At 43.6% G+C, this 18,867-nt stretch overlaps 1 protein-coding gene across 4 annotated transcripts in view; it reads left to right on the top strand.

The window, feature by feature from the left end:
* The first annotated feature begins 14,406 nt into the window (after nt 1-14,406).
* cd276 (CD276 molecule) overlaps nt 14,407-18,867 on the top strand; it is a 461,861-nt gene continuing 457,400 nt past the window's right edge. For 2 of the 4 annotated variants that reach the window (XM_063070220.1, XM_063070221.1), the window contains exon 1: nt 14,409-14,660. The gene's annotated coding sequence lies outside the window, so the exon portion shown is untranslated. Of the gene's footprint in view, nt 14,661-18,867 lie in introns of all 4 variants that reach the window. The other 2 variants (XM_063070223.1, XM_063070222.1) reach the window with 2 other exon arrangements.

Here is an 18,867-nt window from a genome sequence, read left to right as displayed (position 1 = left end):
TATTACTATTTATTATTTATGGTGCAACTGTAACGAAAACCAATTTCCCCCGGGATCAATAATGTATGACTATGACTATGACTATTCATATTGAAGCAGGGATATCAGAACATGGAACACTTCAATATAGTAAAGGCCTTTTGGCCACAATGTTGTGCTGACCTTTTAACCTACTATAAGAACAAATTAAACCTTCCCCCGACATAGCCCTCCGTTTTTCTATCGGCCATGTGTCTATCTAAGAGTTTCTTAAATGCCCCTAATGTATCTGTCTCTACCACTACCCCTATCAGGGCATTCTATGCACTCTCCACTGTCCATATAAAAAGCTTAGCTCTGACATCCCCTCCGTACTGATGTCCTGATGAATGGTCTCCGCTGGAAATGTCAATTGTTTATTCATTTCCATGGATGATGCCTGCTGAGTTCCTTCAGTATTTTGTGCCTGTGCATTTCCCACCACGCTTTCCTTCAATCATCTTAAAATTATGCCCCCCTCATATTAGCCATTTCCGTCCTGGGGAAAATATCTCTGGCTATCCATTTGATCTCTGCCTATTATCTTTCATCCTTCTTTGATCCAGCGAGAAAAGCACTAGTTGCTCAACCTATCCTGACAAGGCATCTTTCTAATCCAGCAGCATCCTGGTAAATCTCCTCTGCACCCTCGTTAAAGCTTCCACATCCTTCCCATACTGAGGTGACCAGAACTGAACACAACACTCCAAGTGTGGTCTAAGCAGTTTAATGGAGCGGCAATGTTACCTCAGAGCTCTTGAATGCAATTCTCCAACTAATGAAGGCGAACACACCATACGTACACCTTCCTGACAACCCTATCAACTTTTGCAGCAACTTGATAGGTGAAGACGGAGAGAATGTGCTATCAATGGTTTCACATGAGGTTATATCAGATGCCAAGATTGTGAAGAGTTTGTCAGCCTGAGACAATACTGTCCGCACAAATATCCCTTCACCCAGAGTAGTATAAACTATGTAAACCCCTCATCAAAGTGCTGCCAATAGTTTAGCATCCATGTTATACATGCATTTTAAATCCTTTTATTAAAAAATTCAAATGCATGATTTGCAAGACTACCAGGAAAAAGAGCAGGGCAATGGGAGTGAAATGATTATGTTTATTTTTAATATTTATTTGCTCTTGTGTCTTGCTTTTGCACAATCTTTATTTTATATCTTTCTTTTCACTATCTTATATATTCTATGTAAAATTATGTTTATTTTTTATTGTTTGTTGTCCTTACCTATGCTTTTCATTGTACCTGTGCTTCACTGTACCTGTGCACCTGACTATAACCTTGATGATCTACAGAGAACTAGCAGTGACTCAGTGGGCTGAAGGCCTCCTCTCACATCAAAGCAGTTGCATGATTCTATGCTCTGCAGAACATGATCTACAATTTGGCCTTGGCACTGCTAAAAGGCCTCTGGAATTGGGATTACCTCACCAACCTCACTCTGACTGATGGGCTTTTAAACTGGACTCAGTGCTAACCCAGCATCAATAAGTTATTCTGGGATTCAATATGATTCACACCCAGAACATGTTGTGCCAAGTTTCCCTCTCTTTGTTGCTTTTCTCTTGCATTATTTTAATGCTACTTGTGCTAAAAGTATTTTATCTAATAATATCACTATGTTCCATTGTATAAGCTGGTTGCCTGTCTTAAACTTGTCCATGATGCAGTAATAGTACTTATAGGTGGTCCCCTGAAGTTTGCTTCTATGTGCAGAGGGCTCCCATGGATGTATCAGCATTTTGAATATCTACAGAAGGCTGCCAGTATTACATCTCATTCCAAGATTATGACAGAGTTCCGTTTTTCAGAACTGTTTGCAAGCTAACCAGTTTGCAAGTCATTAATGAGGCTGTAGAGCAAATATATTCCAATAATAACATTGATTCATGTTCACTGGGTACATTCAATGTATGATCTAAGTGACCCCCTTTTCCTTCTCATTTCATAGTCTCTCTTCCAGGGACACCTTGCATTAATTTGTACTTTTTGCAAACAGTGACATGCTCCCACTAATTTTCTGTAAATACATATAAACCGTTGAGAATTACCTTTGATTACTGATCCATACAAGACATAACTGCATTGATTTCTGGTTTAATGGTGATTTTCTAAAGTGAATTGGATAAATATTTTATAGATTGTAACCAATTGGATGGATCTATTAAGGAACAGAAAGGCTTTGATGGGCGTTGTACCTTAAGGTTGTTATAGCCAAGGTGGTAGTGGGAATAAGAGCTTCCAACGGCATGTGCCTCAAATAGCCTCTGACAACTAAGTCTAGCTCCTGGCCTTCACATGTGGCTTAGCTACTAAGCCCAGTGGAACTGTCTCTACCGACAGGAGAAGGAGCAAAGGAGGGTTACTGATGCCTTAAAACCAGTCACTTCAGATAGACGGGGCCCATCAGCTATGGGTAGCAACTCATGAGGGGAAAGAAAACTGATATCAACCCTCTGCTGCCTTGTAGCTGTACCTACTCATGGGGAAGGCTTTGCCAGTAAGCCCCAAGGGAAAACACGAAGCTGGAGTCCCTAAGACAGTCCTACATTGAGTTCAACACTAATAAGCAACTCCTGTGATGTTGCTGGTACCAAACTGTATCTGTCTCTACCGTACCTTTGGGTCCATCAGATGCTCGGAGAGGGAAAGCTTGCTATGTGGGCAACAGCTTGCTCTCCATATCGTGCTGCTCAGTCTTGCCCATCTGGACAACTAGAACGCGACATCCATGGCCGACCCTGACTGATGGAGGGCTCACTAATGGGGTGAATGGTCTCCTGGATTGTATATTTATATGCCAGCACATTCTACATCATAAGCACTCTCAGAGCCAAGATGCTCCTTCTGAAATTATGATTCTTGGTACAGATGCCAATAATAAAGTGACTTGTCTGAGCCATTTGTCTCCTCAAGCTGGTTCTACATTCAATGAAATTTTACGCAGCTTCTTCCCCTTTGCCATCAGTTTTCTGAACAGTCCATGAAAATTACCTCATTATTTGTCTTTTGGACTATTTATCAAGAGCAACCTATTGCATGCTGCTCGCTACAGACCTACTCATTACTTCTGTGATAATCGTTCTACACTTTAAAATGCAAATACTTTGTCTCCAATAAGTTGGACTATTGCCCTTGCAATCTACCTTGTTATAAACTTGCACCTTATTGTTTACCTGCAGTGCAGTTTCTCTGTAGCTGCTTCACTTAATTCTGCATTGTTATTGCTTTGCCTTATTCTATCTCAATGCACTGAGTAATGATCTCATCTGTATGAACAGTATACAAAACAAGCTTTTCACTACATCTTGGTACATGTGGCAAAAATAAACCAGTTTCATTTTCAATTCCAAATCTTTCATGCTAGCTAATTCACCTCTCCTGATGTGGGATTTCGACCCAGAAATTTCAACAAATTTTCTCCTCCCACAGATTCTGTTCAATCCACCAAGTACCTCTAGCAGATTGTTTGTTGCTCCAAGTTCTGGAAATTCTCTACAGGTTAGGAAATGGGAAGGGTCTCAATCCTAGCCTGCCCAACCTCTCCCTACAACACATCCCCTCAAATTCTTGATAACCTATGCCTTTATCTGAGACAGTGACCTTTGTTCTAGACTCCTCAGCTAGGAAAAATATCCTCCTTGCATTTACCCCATCTAAGTCTTCTTTTCATAAATGTTTAGAAGTATTTGTCAAAAACATTTTACCTTAGAACTGCAAGTCCAGAGATTATAATGAAAATGAGAATGAGAATCTGTTTTATTATTGCCGACATGTTATTAAACTTGTTGCTTTGTGGCATCAGAACAGTGCAAGAATTTTTTAAGGAACTATAAGTTACTAAGTAAATAGTGATAAAGAGGAATAGTGAGGCTGTGTTCATGAACAGTTTGGAGATCCGATTGCAGAGGTGAAGAAGCTGTTCTAAAAATATTGAGTATGGATCTTTGGGCTCCTGTACCTCTTCCCTGATGGTAGTAATGAGCACAGGGCATGTTTTGGATGGTGAGTGTCTTTACTGATGGATTCCTCCTTCTTGGGGCACTGTCTTTTGAAGGTGTCCTGATGGTGGGAAGGTTTGTGCCAGTCTTCATCTCTCTGCAGCTTCTTGCAATTCCATGCATTAGAGCCTCTATCAAGCGGTGATGCAAGATGTCCAAATGCTCTCCATGGGCCATCTGTAGAAATTTGCCAGAGTCTTTGGTAACATACCAAATCTCCTCAAAATCCAAATGAAGTGTAACTGTTTGCATCAATGCATTGGGCCCAGGTAGATCTTCTGAGATGTTAATGATCAGGAGGAACATGAAGCTGCTCACTACTGTCACTTCAATGAGGACAAATACTGCCTTGATCCATGAGGGTTTAATGAGTTAATTGAAAAACACAGCCGGTATTAAGGATTATCTGTCATAAAAATGGAAAATGCTGGAAATGTTTACGGGGTCAAGCAGCCCCTGCAGAAAGAGAAACAGAGTTAATGTTTTAGGGCAAACATTCTTCATTAGAACTAGGAAAAGAGAAAATAGCAATTGGTCTATGAGCCAAAACGTTGACTCCATTCTCTTTCAGCCTCTGTAACTGGACCTGCCGTTTTAATTCAGATTTCCAGCATCTGCATCATTTTGGTTTTCAAGAGACCAAATAAGTCAGTTTCAAGCTGCACAGAGAATGGCGGATGGACGGATGGGATAGAGAGAGTGTCTGTGACAGGATGAGGCCAGGAATTTCATCAAGTTAGGTCGTATACACAAGTACGGTGAAGTACAGGTACAATATAAAGTTGCTTGCAGCAGCATCACTGGCATGTAGGCACAGGCATTAGAGAAAACAGAAATTATACAAAGTGAAGAAACATATTGCAAGATGTCAGTGCAAAACACAAAACACCTGGTGCTGCAAGAAGTGGTCGGTAGTGTTCATTGCTGAGTGAGGGATAGGGCTGTGCTGGTTGGTTCATGAATCCAATGGTTGTTGAACCTGGTGGTGTGAAACTTCAAGCTTCTGTACCTCCTGCCTGATAGTAGCATTGAGAAGAAGGCATGACGTGGTTGGTGATGATCCTTGATAAAAGCTGCCGCCTTCTGTAGATGCTTTCACAGAGAGTTTTATGGACATATACCAGTGCATCACATTGTGACTCTGTAACTGATGACTCCTTGAATACAGCATCAATAAGTAATCATTGAGTCATCAAACACTATAGCACTGAAACAGGCCCTTTGGCCCATCTAACCCATGCCAAACCATTAATCAGCCTAGTCCCATTGACCTGCACCCAGACCATAGTCCTCCATATCCCTCCCATCTTTATACCTATTCAATTTTCTCTTAAAGCCACCTCTTCTGCTAGCAGCTTGTTCCACACTCTCACCACCCTCTGAGTGAAGAACTTCCCCCTCATGTTATTCTTGAACATTTCAACTTTCACCCTTAACTAATGACTTCTTATTATAGTCTCACCCAACCTTAGTGGAAAAAGCTTGCTTGCACTTACCCTATATATAACGCTTATAATGTTCTATACCTCTATCAAATCTCCCATCAATCTTCTATACTCCAGGGAATAAAGTCCTAACCTATTCAACCTTTCCCTATAACTCAGGTCCTTAAGTGCCAGCAAGATCCTTGTAAGTTTTCTCTGGATTTTTTCAAACTTATTTACTTCTTTCCTGTAATTTTGGTGATCAAAGTGGACACAATGCTCCAAATGAGGTATCACCAACTGTCATGGTCCATTCTGTGAGATCTGCATTCTAGTTCACAGTCCGGTTCATCGATCCTTATTCCGGGTTTTCCTGTTTTCCCTTGTTCCATTGGGTGCCTTAGTTGAGGCACCTGATTCTCGTTTTGGGCTGGCACATAAATACCTCTGCAAACCAAGGATTCCTGGTTGGACAGTTCCCTTCATGTCCCCTCCCTATCCAAATCCCTGACAGTTACTTTGGCAAGTATCCTTGGAAGTCATCCCGGCCCTGTGTCCTGGAAAGGGTCCTGGCCACATACCCAAGGGTCTAACTGAGCCGAGTCTAGCCTAGTCCAAGAGCCAAGTCCTGGCCTGTAGGTTCTCTCACCCAGCCCACGTCCAAGAACCTCGTCTAGTCCAAGCCATGTCCAAGAAACTCATCTTGGCTAAATCAGGCTTTGTGTTCTCATCCTGTCCATGTGCCTTGTCCTGTGCAGGAGTTCCACGTCCAGTCCTGTAGCCACGTCCAGACCTGTAACCACGTCTTGTCCTCGCTTAGATCTGGGGTCCGAGCACGTCAGGACCTAGGTTCCTGGACCCTGTCCAGTCTCTGGCTCAGAGTCCTAGCCCAGGCTCCTGGTTCCAAGTTCCTGGTCCTGGTCCTGCTTTCCTAGTCTTAGTCCTAGCCCAGGCCCAGTGTTCTTGTCTCATCCAGGGCCTGTGTCCATGTCCAGCTGCGCTTCTTCCTGCTATGCTTTGCTCTCTCCCAGATTTCCCTCTGATCAATCCTTGCTTTCTGACTTTCCTAACATTCTTACTGTCATGGTCGTGTTTCTAGTACTTCGGTGTCTGTGTCTTGCATTTGGGCCGGCTCCCAATGCCCCCTTATGACACCAACATCTTATGCAACTTCAACATAACATCCCAATACATTGATTTATAAAGACCAAAGTGCCAAAATCTTTCTTTGTGACCCTATCTACCTGTGATATCACTTTCAATGAATTCCTCAGTGCCCTACTGCTCACCATATAAGATCTACGCTGACTGGTTCTCCCAAAGTGTAAACCTCACTCTTTCATTAAATACCATCAGCTGTTTTTCAGCCCATATTCCTAGCTGGTGCAGATCCCACAGCAAGCTTTGATAGCTTTTCCTCACTCTCTACTACACCCCTATCTTGGTGCTATCTGCAAATTTGCTGATCCACTTTACCAGATTATCATCCATTCATTGACATAGATGACAAACAACAATAGACCCAGCACTGATCCCAATGACACCCAACTAGTCACAGGCCTCCAGTCAGAGAAGCAGCCATCTACTACCACTCTCTGTCTTCTCCTGAGAAGCCAATGTCTAATCCAATTTACTTCCTCATTTTGAATGCCAAGTGACTGAATCTTCTTGACTAACTTCCCAAGTGGGACCTTGTCAAAGGCCTTACTAAAGTCCCTGTAGAAATATCCACTGCCCTGCCTTCATAGCTTTCCTGGTAAATTCCTTGAAACACTGCATAAGATTGGTTAGACATGACCTAATGCGCACAAAGCCATGTTGACTATCCCTAATCAGCCCCTGTCTATCCAAATACTTATGTCTGGTTCAGTAGAATATCTTCCAATAACTTTCCCATTACTGATTTCAAACTTGCCTTCCCATAATTTCCTGGTTTATTCTTAGAGATCTATCTTGAACAATGGAACAATATTAGCTATCCTCCAATCCCTACCACTTCACCCATGGCTAATGATGTTTTAAGCATCTCTGCAAGGGCATTTTCTGCACTAGCCACATCTAGGGTTGGAAGGAACATCTTGTCAGGCCCGGGGGATTTTTCCACCCTAATTTTCCTCCAGACAGTAAACACCTCCTCCTTTGTAATCTGTATAGGATACATGATCTCGCTGCTGCTTAGCTTCAATTTTATAGACTCTGAGTCTGTCTCCCAAGTAAATACAGATTCTCCATCATCTTGTCTGTTAGATCAACCTCATGTCTTCTTTTATCCTTCCTGATCTTTTCTTAAGTGCAAGAGCATTTCTTATACTCCTTGTACCTCATTTGGTCCTACCTACCTATAGCTGCTATGTATCTCTTTCGTTTTCTTAACTAGGGCTTCAAAATCTCTTGAAAACTAAGGTTCCATAAACCTGCTATCCTTGCCTTTTATTCTGGCAGGAACCATACAAACTCTCTACTCTCACATTTCACTTTTGAAGGCTTCCAACCTACTAAGAAACCAACCTGTTCCAATCAACACTTTCCATATCTGTTCAGATACCCTCAAAAACTAACCTTCTTCCAATTTTGTATCTTAACCTGAGGACCAGACCTGTTCTTTTCCATAATTACCTCGAAACTAATGGCATTATGACCTCTAGTATTCCCCTACACAAATGTCTATCTCGTGCTCTGTCTCATTCCTTAATAGGAGATCTAGTATCAAATTCTTTCTAGTTAGGACTTCTATGTATTGATTAATGAAACTTTCCTGAACATATTTGACGAACTCTTTCCCATCCAGCCCTTTTACAGTATTGGAGTCCCAGTCAATATGTAGAAAGTTACAACACCTACTATCACAGCCTTATGTTTCTTGCAACAGTCTGTAATCTCTTTACAAATTTCCTCCTTTAAGTCCAATGGACTATTGGGTGATCTATAATATAATCCCATTAATATGGCCATACCTTTCTTATTCCTCAGTTATACCCATAATACCTCACTAGAAGAGCTCTCCAGTCTGTTCTGAGCACTGTTGTGACATTTTCCATGACTAGTAATGCCAGCCCTCTTGCTTTAATCACTCCCACTCTATCACATCTAAAACAACGGAACCATGGAACATTGATTTCTGAGTCCTCTCCCTCCTGCAGCCAAGTCTCACTAATGGCTACAGTGTCATAAATATCATAATGAAAATGTGGATAGTACAGCTAAACAATCGCTCAAATCATCTTTAATAGAGGTCCAGATACATCTTAGCAAAGCAGAAGTCAAGAGCATTATTAAAACACATATTGAGGAGACATGGCAGAAGCATTGGGATGAGTGTGAAACAGGGAGACAACTGTACAAAATACAGAGGCAAGTCAGATACAAGAGATTGTCAAGTGGATATAGAAAGATAGAAGTGATCATCAGTCGTTTGAGAATTGGACACACTAGTCTTAATTACACATTACACAAAATAGAGAAACATCCAACTGGGTTGTGTGAATACTGTAATAAACCAGAAACAGTTGAACATGTATTGATAAAATGTAAGAAGTATCAAAAAGAAAAAGTGAAGATGATAGGAGCGCTTAAGATAAACAAAAAAACTGATGTGGGTATAGAAGTGTCATGGTCCGGCCCATGGAGTCCGCATTCCGGTTCACGGTCCAGTCCATCGATCCTTGCTCCAGGTTTTCCTGTCTATCCTGTTTCTGTTCCTGTTGAGCACTAATTGAGGCAGCTGATTCTTGTTGGGGCTGGCTGCATAAATACCTCCAAAGACAGGGCGTGGCTGCTGGATTGTTCTTGTCCTTACTCCTTGTATCCCTTCCCCTGCCTTCTGTTTCCTCGCCTGAAGCCTTGCCTTGTCTTGCCGGTAACTCTCACCTCACCTGAAGTTCTTGTCTCGCCTTGCATTGCCTGAAGCCTTGCCTTGTCTTGCTGGTAACTCTTGCCTCGTCTCGCCTAAAGTCTTGTCTTGGAGCCACCCTGTACCTAGCTCCCTTCTTGTTGCTTGCCTCCATCGGGTAAGCCAGGCCACCTTGCCGTTACCCTATGGTTGGTTCTGTCCCTTCCTGTCCCTTGCCTCCATCGGGTGGAGTACCGCGCCCTGCCCAGGAGGAGCTTCAAGACCCCAAGCCTCAAGCCTCGCCCCAAGCCAAGCTTCAAAACCCCAAACCTCAAGCCTCGCCCCAAGCCAAGCTTCAAGACCGCAAGCCTCCAGCCTTGCACCAAGCCAAGCTTCAAAACCCCAAACCTCAAGCCTTGTCCCAAGCCCAGCTTCAAGACCCGAAGCCTCAAGTCTCTCGTCTCAAGCCTCTAGATTCCAGCCTCTCCTCAAGTCTCTAGTCTTTGGCTTCGCCTCAAGTCTCTGGTCTCCGACTTCGCCTCAAGTCTCTGGTCACCGGCCTCGCATCAAGTCTGAAGACTCCAGCCTCGTCCTGCCTGCCAGTCAGTCACATCCTTGCCTAGTTCTGGGGTCCGAGCCAGAGGCAAGACCTAGGTTCTGGGTCTTCGTCCAGTCTCTGGCTCGGAGTCTAAGCTCGGGCTCCTAGCTCTCTTGTCCAGTCCTGTTCCTGGTTCCCAGTTTTCGTGTCCATGTCCTTGCCCTCACCCAGGTATCCTACTCCGGTCCCTAGTACTTCAGTGTCTGTGTCTTGCACTTGGATCCATCCGCAGCGCCCATCCTTATGACAGAACAATCCAGCCAACCATGGACCCAGTGACACAGACACTGTTGCTTTCCTCTTGCCACCCGGGGTTCCCTTCTGTTAAATACCCTCTCACCCTCCTGGGTCGTCCGTCGTCTGCATAGCCTGTTTGGTCACCAGGAGGTCCTGTAAGGGCGTTGTGGGGTGGGGGGGGGGGGAAGTTACTGTCATGGCCGGTCCATGAAATCTGCATTCCTGTTCAAGGTCCAGTCCATTGACCCTTGCTCCAGGTTTTCCTGTCTACCCTGTTTCTGTTCCTGTTGAGCGCTAATTGAGGCAGCTGATTCTCGTTGGGGCTGGCTGCATAAATACCTTCAGAGGCCAGGGCGTGGCTGCAGGATTGTTCTTGTCCTTACTCCTTGTATCCCTTCTCCTGTCTTCTGTTTCCTTGCCCGAAGCCTTGCCTTGTCTTGCCAGTAACTCTCACCTCACCTGAAGTTCTTGTCTCACCTTGCATTACCTGAAGCCTTGCCTTGTTTTGCTGGTAACCCTCGCCTCGCCTGAAGTTCTTGTCTCACCTTGTATTGCCTGAAGCCTTGCCTTGTCTTGCTGGTAACTCTCGTCTCATCTTGCCTGAAGTCTTGTCTTGGAGCCACGCTGTACCTAGCTCCCTTCCTGTCCCTTGCCTCCGCTGGGTAAGTTAGACCGTCTTGCCATTACCCTGTGGTTGGTTCTGTCCCTTCCTGTCCCTTGCCTCCATTGGGTAAGTCAGGCTGTCTTGCCATTACCCTGCGGATGGTTTGGTCCCTTCCTGTCCCTTGCCTCCGTCAGGTAAGCCAGACCGTATTGCCATTACCCTGCAGATGGTTCGGTCCCTTCCAGTCCCTTGCCTCCATCAGGTGGAGTACTGCGCCCTGCCCAGGAGGAGCTTCAAGACCCCAAGCCTCGAGCCTTGCCCCAAGCCAAGCTTCAAGACCCCCCAAGCCTCAAGCCTTGCCCCAAACCAAGCTTCAAGACCCCAAGACTCGAGCCTCGCCCCAAACCAAGCTTCAAGACCCCAGGCCTCAAGCCTCACCTCAAGCCAAGCTTCAAGACCCCAAGTCTCAAGTCTCTAGTCTCAAGCCTCGCCTCAAGCCTCTGGTCTCCGGCCTGGCCTCAAGCCTCTGGTCTCCGGCCTCGCCTCAAGTCTGAAGACTCCAGCCTCGTCCTGCCTGCCAGCCAAGTCGTGTCCTTGCCTAGTTCTGGGGTCTGAGGCAGAGGCAAGACCCAGGTTCTGGGTCCTTGTCCAGTCTCTAGCTTTGAGTCCAAGCCCGGGCTCCTAGCTCTCTTGTTCAGTCCTGTTCCGGGTTCCCGGTTTTCGGCTCCATGTCCTAGTCCTGTCCCTAGTACTTCAGTGTCTGTGTCTTGCACTTGGATCCGTCCCCACTGCCCATCCTTATGACAAGAAGACATCTTAAGTGGGAATTCAAGAGAAATACAGATCTGTATAATGAAGTATCTGAAAGACTCAGCTTTATTGTATAGAATTTAGGGAATGCAATTCTTTTCCCTTCTCCTGTTTATTCAACGATCCACACTCCAATATAGCAGGTGGTGGTAATGCACCTTAAAGCTTTAAAATTTTTTAAAAATGTCATCAATGCACATGCTGATCCATGAAATAAGCTCATCTGCCTTTCCTATAATACCCTTTGCATTGAAATATATGCAGCCTCGAACCTCCACAACCACTCCACTATCTGTTCTGGTGCTGTGGTTCCCATGATGCCCCACCGCCCCCCCCCCCACATATAGGACTAGTCATTCTAAAAAAATTAATAGGAAGAGAGTTCTGTGTTTTTATACATAAACACAGTTTTAGGGTAATGAGACATTGAACACTGAAGTATTTGTAAGAATACAACACAAAATGCTAGGGGAACTTGGTAGGTCAGGCAGCATCTGTGGAGGGATGTGGACAGTCAACATTTGGGGGTTGAGATGCTTCATCTAGACTGGGGAGAAAGAGGGTAGGTATAACTATATAAAAGTGTGGAGCATGAGCTGACGGGTGATGGGTAGATCCAGGTGAGCATGAATGATAGGCAGGAGAAAGAGAGCGGAAGAGTGGTAATGATTGAAGCTACGAGGTGATAGGTGCAAATAGTCATAGTCATAGTCATACTTTATTGATCCCAGGGGAAATTGGTTTTCGTTATAGTTGCACCATAAATAATAAATAGTAATAGAAATAGTAATAGTAATATTACTATTAGTAAATAGTAATAGTCATAGAAATAATAAATAATAATAGAAATAATAAATAATAATAGAAATAATAAATAGTAATAGAATAGTAATAAATAGTTAAATAGTAATATGTAAATTATGCCAGTAAATTATGAAATAAGTCCAGGACCAGCCTATCGGCTCAGGGTGTCTGACCCTCCAAGGGAGGAGTTGTAAAGTTTGATGGCCACGGGCAGGAATAACTTCCTATGATGCTCTGTGCTGCATCTCGGAGGAATGAGTCTCTGGCTGAATGTACTCCTGTGCCCACCCAGTACATTATGTAGTGGATGGGAGATATTGACCAAGATGGCATGCAACTTAGACAGCATCCTCTTTTCAGACACCGCCGTGAGAGAGTCCAGTTCCATCCCCAAAACATCACTGGCCTTACGAATGAGTTTGTTGATTCTGTTGGTGTCTGCTACCCTCAGCCTGCTGCCCCAGCACACAACAGCAAACATGATAGCACTGGCCACCACAGACTGGTAGAACATCCTCAGCATCGTCTGGCAGATGTTAAAGGACCTCAGTCTCCTCAGGAAAAAAAGATGGCTTTGACCCTTCTTGTAGACAGCCTCAGTGTTCTTAGACCAGTCCAGTTTATTGTCAGTTCATATCCCCAGGTATTTGTAATCCTCCACCATGTCCACGCTGACCCCCTGGATGGAAACAGGGGTCACCGGTACCTTAGCTCTTAGCTCTAAATTCTATACAATAATGACAAAGGGCTAAAGAAGATGGACAGTGGATCGTGGAATATACAGAAGGGAAATGTGGAGAGAATTGTGGGTGATGAGCAAACCAAAAGAGTGGGTGTGAGGGAGAAGAGATGGGGTGATAGGGTTGGAGGGATAATGGCAAAATAAGGGGAACAGAGGGGGGTAGTTATCAGAAGTTAGGGAAATTGTTGTTGATGCCATCATGTTGGACACTACCAAGTGGGAATTGGAGATGCTGTTCCTCTATCTGCTTGTAACATAAACATCACAGTATAAATACTCTGCATATTTAAAGGTTAAACTTATTCGGCATGACATCTAAAACTTTGACAAAATTCTACAAATGCACAGTGGAGAGTATCCTGTAGTTGCATCTCAACCCAATATGGAAACACCAATGCCCAAGGATGGAAAAGCCTACAAAAAGTGGTGGATGCAGTCCAGTCCATCACAGGCAAAACCTTCCCCACCAGTGTGCATACCCGCAAGGAGATCTGCCATAAGAAAGCAGCATCCATCATCAAGGTTCCCCAGTATTCAGACCACACACTTACTACTGCCATCAAGACGGAGGTACAGGAGCTTTAGGTACCACACCACTGGGTTCAGGAGAAGTTGTTACCATTCAGCCATCAGGCTTCTGACCCAGGGTGGGTAATGCCACTCATCTCAACTTCGAGCAGATCCCAAAAACTATAGACTCACTTTAAAGGGCTCCACAACTCATGTTTTCAGTGCAATTTATTTTTGATATTCTTTGTATTTGTATTTTCTTTGTTTTTACTGCGAATGCCTTCAAGGAAATGAATCTTGAGGTAGTAGAGTTTCTCATGACATTATTAGTTTCAATATAAATTTACTTTGAAATTAGAAATTACAGGTGTGTGGAGGCAGTTCTGATAACTTAGGAAAGCAGCAATTGGTGAAATCTTGGGGTGATGTTGGGAAAAACAACTGCATTTAAAGACAGAGTCTGGTTCTTTTAGAAGCAGAGCTCAAGTCCTAGTTTAATTAACCCGCCAAACAAATAATGTGTTGTCCTTGTGCCTGCTTATACCCACAAATTAAAAGAATCGAAGCAGATACACCGTTACAACACCAAAGAAAACTTGGGGGGTGGGGTGGACATGGTTGCTTAAAACTGTCAAACTACCAGGATAGAAGTGATTCCCACATAATAGGGTGTTTGATTCTGTAAGTTGTAGGTGGGATACTGGCGGAGGTGGAGTTAGTCTCCACGCTGGAAATGCTAGCAGGATAGAGGGAGCGTGATCTTGGCAAAGATCCCCTCAGGGAACTCCCTCAAACGGTTCAACCGTAACCAATGAAGTGGCTGAGAGTAATTTTCGTCCGGTGTGCTGACATCACCGGCAGGAAAGGGGATCTGAGAGGTTATTCAACGATCTACGTCGTTTGCACCAAGTTTTAATCCCTGCTTTTTTTTTGCATGTTCCTTACCGATTCACGGTGGCCGCCCCCCGCCCTGAGTGCACTGAGCTGCGGTTGCCTAGGGCTGGAAGACTTTTAGACATAATCGCGATCAGATTTCTCTTTGACCCGGCGTTAACTGACAGGGGTGAGTAAGCTTTCTTCTTTGTTTCAATGAAAAGCCACTGAAGTACTGATAGAAAGTGGGAAGAGTTTGTGAGGGCGGAAATGGCTGGGCATAAAGGCAAAGTCCAGTTCATACAAGCAGCAGAAAAAATTTAGCATTTGAGCTAAAATAAAATCTATTCACATCACAATATGTACAGCTACGTCTTAAAGGAATGAACTCCGAGTGAGTGAGTGTCATCGGTCATTGCGATCCACGCGCTTAGTTCATTGTCTTTTTGTTGCAGCTTGGAATTATTTCTCGAAATCCTAAATAGATATTCTGTATGCCATGAACTCATTTTACCCTAGAGCGTTGGAGGAGCGGCAAGTGGTTGGGCCTAATCCTCAATTTGCAGCACTTGGTCTGTATAATCAGACTGATTGTAATCATGTCCAATTCTTCCCCAGTTACTTCAACTAAAAGGCGAACTCTTTATCTCTCCATCTACCTCGTTACGGCCCTTGCACCTCACTTGTCCCCCTGCACTGTGTTTTCACTGTAACTGTGACACCATTTCCCGCGTTCTCTTCTTGCTTTCCCTTTTTTACTACCTCAGTGACCCACTTCGGAATGATCAGTTTGACAGCAGCAAAACAAAGTTCTTTCCCGTATCTCTGTGTATGTGATAATTATTATCACAGACCGTCGCCATCTGAGACATGCCTTTTTCTTATTTCTAACACTGGGGAGGAAGTACAGGAGCCTGAAGACCCATACTCAACCTTTCAGGAACAGCTTCTTCCATTCTGCCTTCAGATTTCTGAACAGTATTTACTTATTTGTATCTTAGAGTAATTTTTTATGTCTTGCCCTGTATACTGCTACAGAACAAAAAAAAATGAATGGCATATGCCAGTGATTGTAAACCTGATTTTGATCTTCAATAATAAACTGATTTGGCCCATCAGACATGCTTTGCATTTATTGGAATCGTTGGCAATAGCTTCCTGTGAGCCATTGGATTTCTGAACAGTCCGTGAACACAAATTATTCTATCTATCTATCTATCTATCTATCTATCTATTTATTTATTTATTGAGATATAGTGTGGAATAGGCCAGTCCTGTCCGACTCATAGGACAATTTAATCCGAGCTTAGTCATGGGACAATTTGTAATGACCAATTAACCTACTAACTGGTAGGTCTTCGGACTGTGGGAGGAAACTGGAGCACCCGGAGGAAAGTCACGCGGGGGGTGGGGGGGGGGAACGTACAAACTCCTTCCAGGCAGTGGTGGGCCTGTGTATTGATTTATGGAACTTATATTAATTTTTATGTCTTTGCACTGCACTGCTGCTGCAAAATAGCAAATTTCATGACCTATGTCAGTAATAACAAACCTGATTTGTTACTATTACAGGAAACAAACAGTAGGGATTAATGGGTCCTTTTCAGAATGGCAGGCAGTGACTAGTGGGGTACCACAAGGCTCGGTGCTGGGACTGCAGCTATTTACAATATACATTAATGATTTAGATGAAGGGGTTAAAAGTAACATTAGCAAATTTGCAGATGACACAAAGCTGGGTGGCAGTGTGAAATGTGAGGAGGATGTTGAGATAATGCAGGGTGACTTGGACAGGTTGGGTGAGTGGGCAGATGCATGGCAGATACAGTTTAATGTGGATAAGTGTGAGGTTATCCACTTTGGTGGTAAGAACAGGAAGGTAGATTACTATCTGAATGGTGTCAAGTTAGGAAAAGGGGAAGTACAACGAGATCTAGGTGTCCTTGTTTATCAGTCACTGAAAGTAAGCATGCAAGTACAGCAGGCAGTGAAGAAAGCTAATAGCATGCTGGCCTTCATAACAAGGGGAATTGAGTACAGGAGCAAAGAGGTCCTTCTGCAGTTGTACAGGGCCCTGGTGAGACCACACCTGGAATATTGTGTACAGTTTTGGTCTTCAAATTTGAGGAAGGACATTCTAGCTATTGAGGGAGTGCAGCGTAGGTTCACGAGGTTAATTCCCGGGATGGAGGGGCTGTTTTATGTTGAAAGATTGGAGCAACTGGGGTTGTATACACTGGAATTTAGAAGGATGAGAGGGGATCTGATTGAAACATATAAGATTATTAAGGGATTGGACACTCTAGAGGCAGAAAACATGTTCCCAATGTTGGGGAAGTCCAGAACCAGAGGCCACAGTTTACGAATAAAGCGTAGACAATTTAGAATGGAGTTGAGGAAAACTTTTTCACACAGAGGGTTGTGGTTCTGTGGAATGCTCTGCCTCAGAAGGCAGTGGAGGCCAATTCTCTGGATTCTTTCAAGAAAAAGTTAGATAGAGCTCTTAAAGATAGCGGAGTGAAGGGATATGGGGAGAAGGCAGGAAAAGGGTACTGATTGTGGATGATCAGCCATGATCACAATGAGTGGTGGTGTTGGCTCGAAGGGCTGGATGGCCTACTCCTGCACCTATTGTCTATTGTCTGTTGATTCTGAACCTTACCCCACATGTCTGCCTCCCACCCGTAATCCCATAGGTTTTCAAAATCTCGTGCAACAAAAATTACCAGTCATAGTTATAGAAATACCACACATAAAGTGGCCCTTTGGCCCTTGCACTCTACACTGACCATCAACCACTTTGTGATGCTGGTGCTGGTAAGTTTTGGATTGCTCTTGTGCATATGTCAGTAACATTGGCCTACTTACACTAATTGTACATTAATTCAGTTTTTATTCCTCCCCAATTCTCATCGACTTTTCTCAGATTCTCCCACTTGCCTACGCACAAAAGAAAGTTTCAAACTCCTTGGAGTTAGCATCATGGTCCCAGAGCACATTCGCCACAGTTGCAGAAGCTCATCAAAACCTTTGCTTCCTAAGGAAGATGAAGAGAGCTGGACTATACACAACAAAATTCATGACTTTCTATAAATGCGCAGTTGAGAGCATCCTAACATACTGCATCATTGTGTGGTATGGAAACTGCACTGCGGCAGACAGGACAGCTCCACACGGGTAGTTAAACTTGGCCAATTCATCCCTGGTACCAGCTGCCCACCAGCAAATGACATACTGTATATATGGAAAAAACCGGCATAAAGATGGCAGAGAGTAAGAAGCTGTTCCCGAAAGGTTGCGTGTTGGGCTTCAGAACATATAATACATTATATGTACTGTATTGTGTACCTTGGGCTGGTGGTCCATTGTTTCATTTGGCAGTATACATGTGTATGGTTGAATGACAATAAACTTCAGCTTGATACTTGAGCAATATCATTATGGATCTCACCCACCCTGCTAGTGGACTGTTTGTCCCACTCCCAACAGAGAAGAAGCCATGCAGCATCCGGGCCAGGAACACCAGAGTCAAAAACAGTTACTCCGTCAGGCTGATCGACACCTCTACCCATTAACTCACCTCACCACATTGCCCACTACCATTACATTACCATTTACTGTCAGAGTCACCTTATGTACAGATCCTCCTGTATCTAGCACCACTTTACACACATAAATCTCTTTGTGTATGTAAACTAATTTTATGTATTTATATTTATTATGGTTTTTTATTTTTTTTAATGCTGCATCGTATCTGGAGTAACAATTATTTTGTTCTGCTTTACACTTGTGTACTGATGAATGACAATAAATAATCTAGAAACTTGACTTTGCAGTGGCTGAATAATTAGCATTAATTACCGTTTAATTACGGCTCTGATTTTTGTGTATTATTTTCCAAATTCACTCTTGAAAACAAGCTGTGACTTCTCAGTAAACTCTTACAAGCGTTTTTCAAATTCTTTTGATTCCTCTCAATGCCTTTAGAAAGTTGTTACTGAGATTAACTAAACATAACTTTGGATCACGTCAAGCCTGTGTGGTTCTGAGTGTTGTCGGAGGACATTTCAGTCAATGCATTCTTCCCTTGCTGACATTGATCATTTTCAAGTCGATATTTCCCCTTTGACCAACATCACTAAGAGAATATTCACTAATCACCTTTGTAACACAACAACATACTGGAGGAACTCAACAGCATCAATGGAAAGGAATGAAGAATTTGCCATTTTGGGCCGAGAATCGATGAAAAGTCTCAGCCGAAACAGCGACTCTTAATTCCTTTCCATAGATGTTGTGTGACCTGCTGAGTTCCTCTAGCATTTTGTGTGTGTAACTCTGGGATTTCCAGTATCTGCAGAATCTCTTTGGGAACCTGGTGCACATAGCTTAGCAGC

Source organism: Mobula hypostoma, chromosome 18, assembly GCF_963921235.1.
Source record: "Mobula hypostoma chromosome 18, sMobHyp1.1, whole genome shotgun sequence".
NCBI classification, from domain to species: domain Eukaryota; kingdom Metazoa; phylum Chordata; class Chondrichthyes; order Myliobatiformes; family Myliobatidae; genus Mobula; species Mobula hypostoma.
The sequence above is the reverse complement of the archived record's forward strand: the minus strand, read 5'-3'. Positions and strand labels throughout refer to the sequence as shown.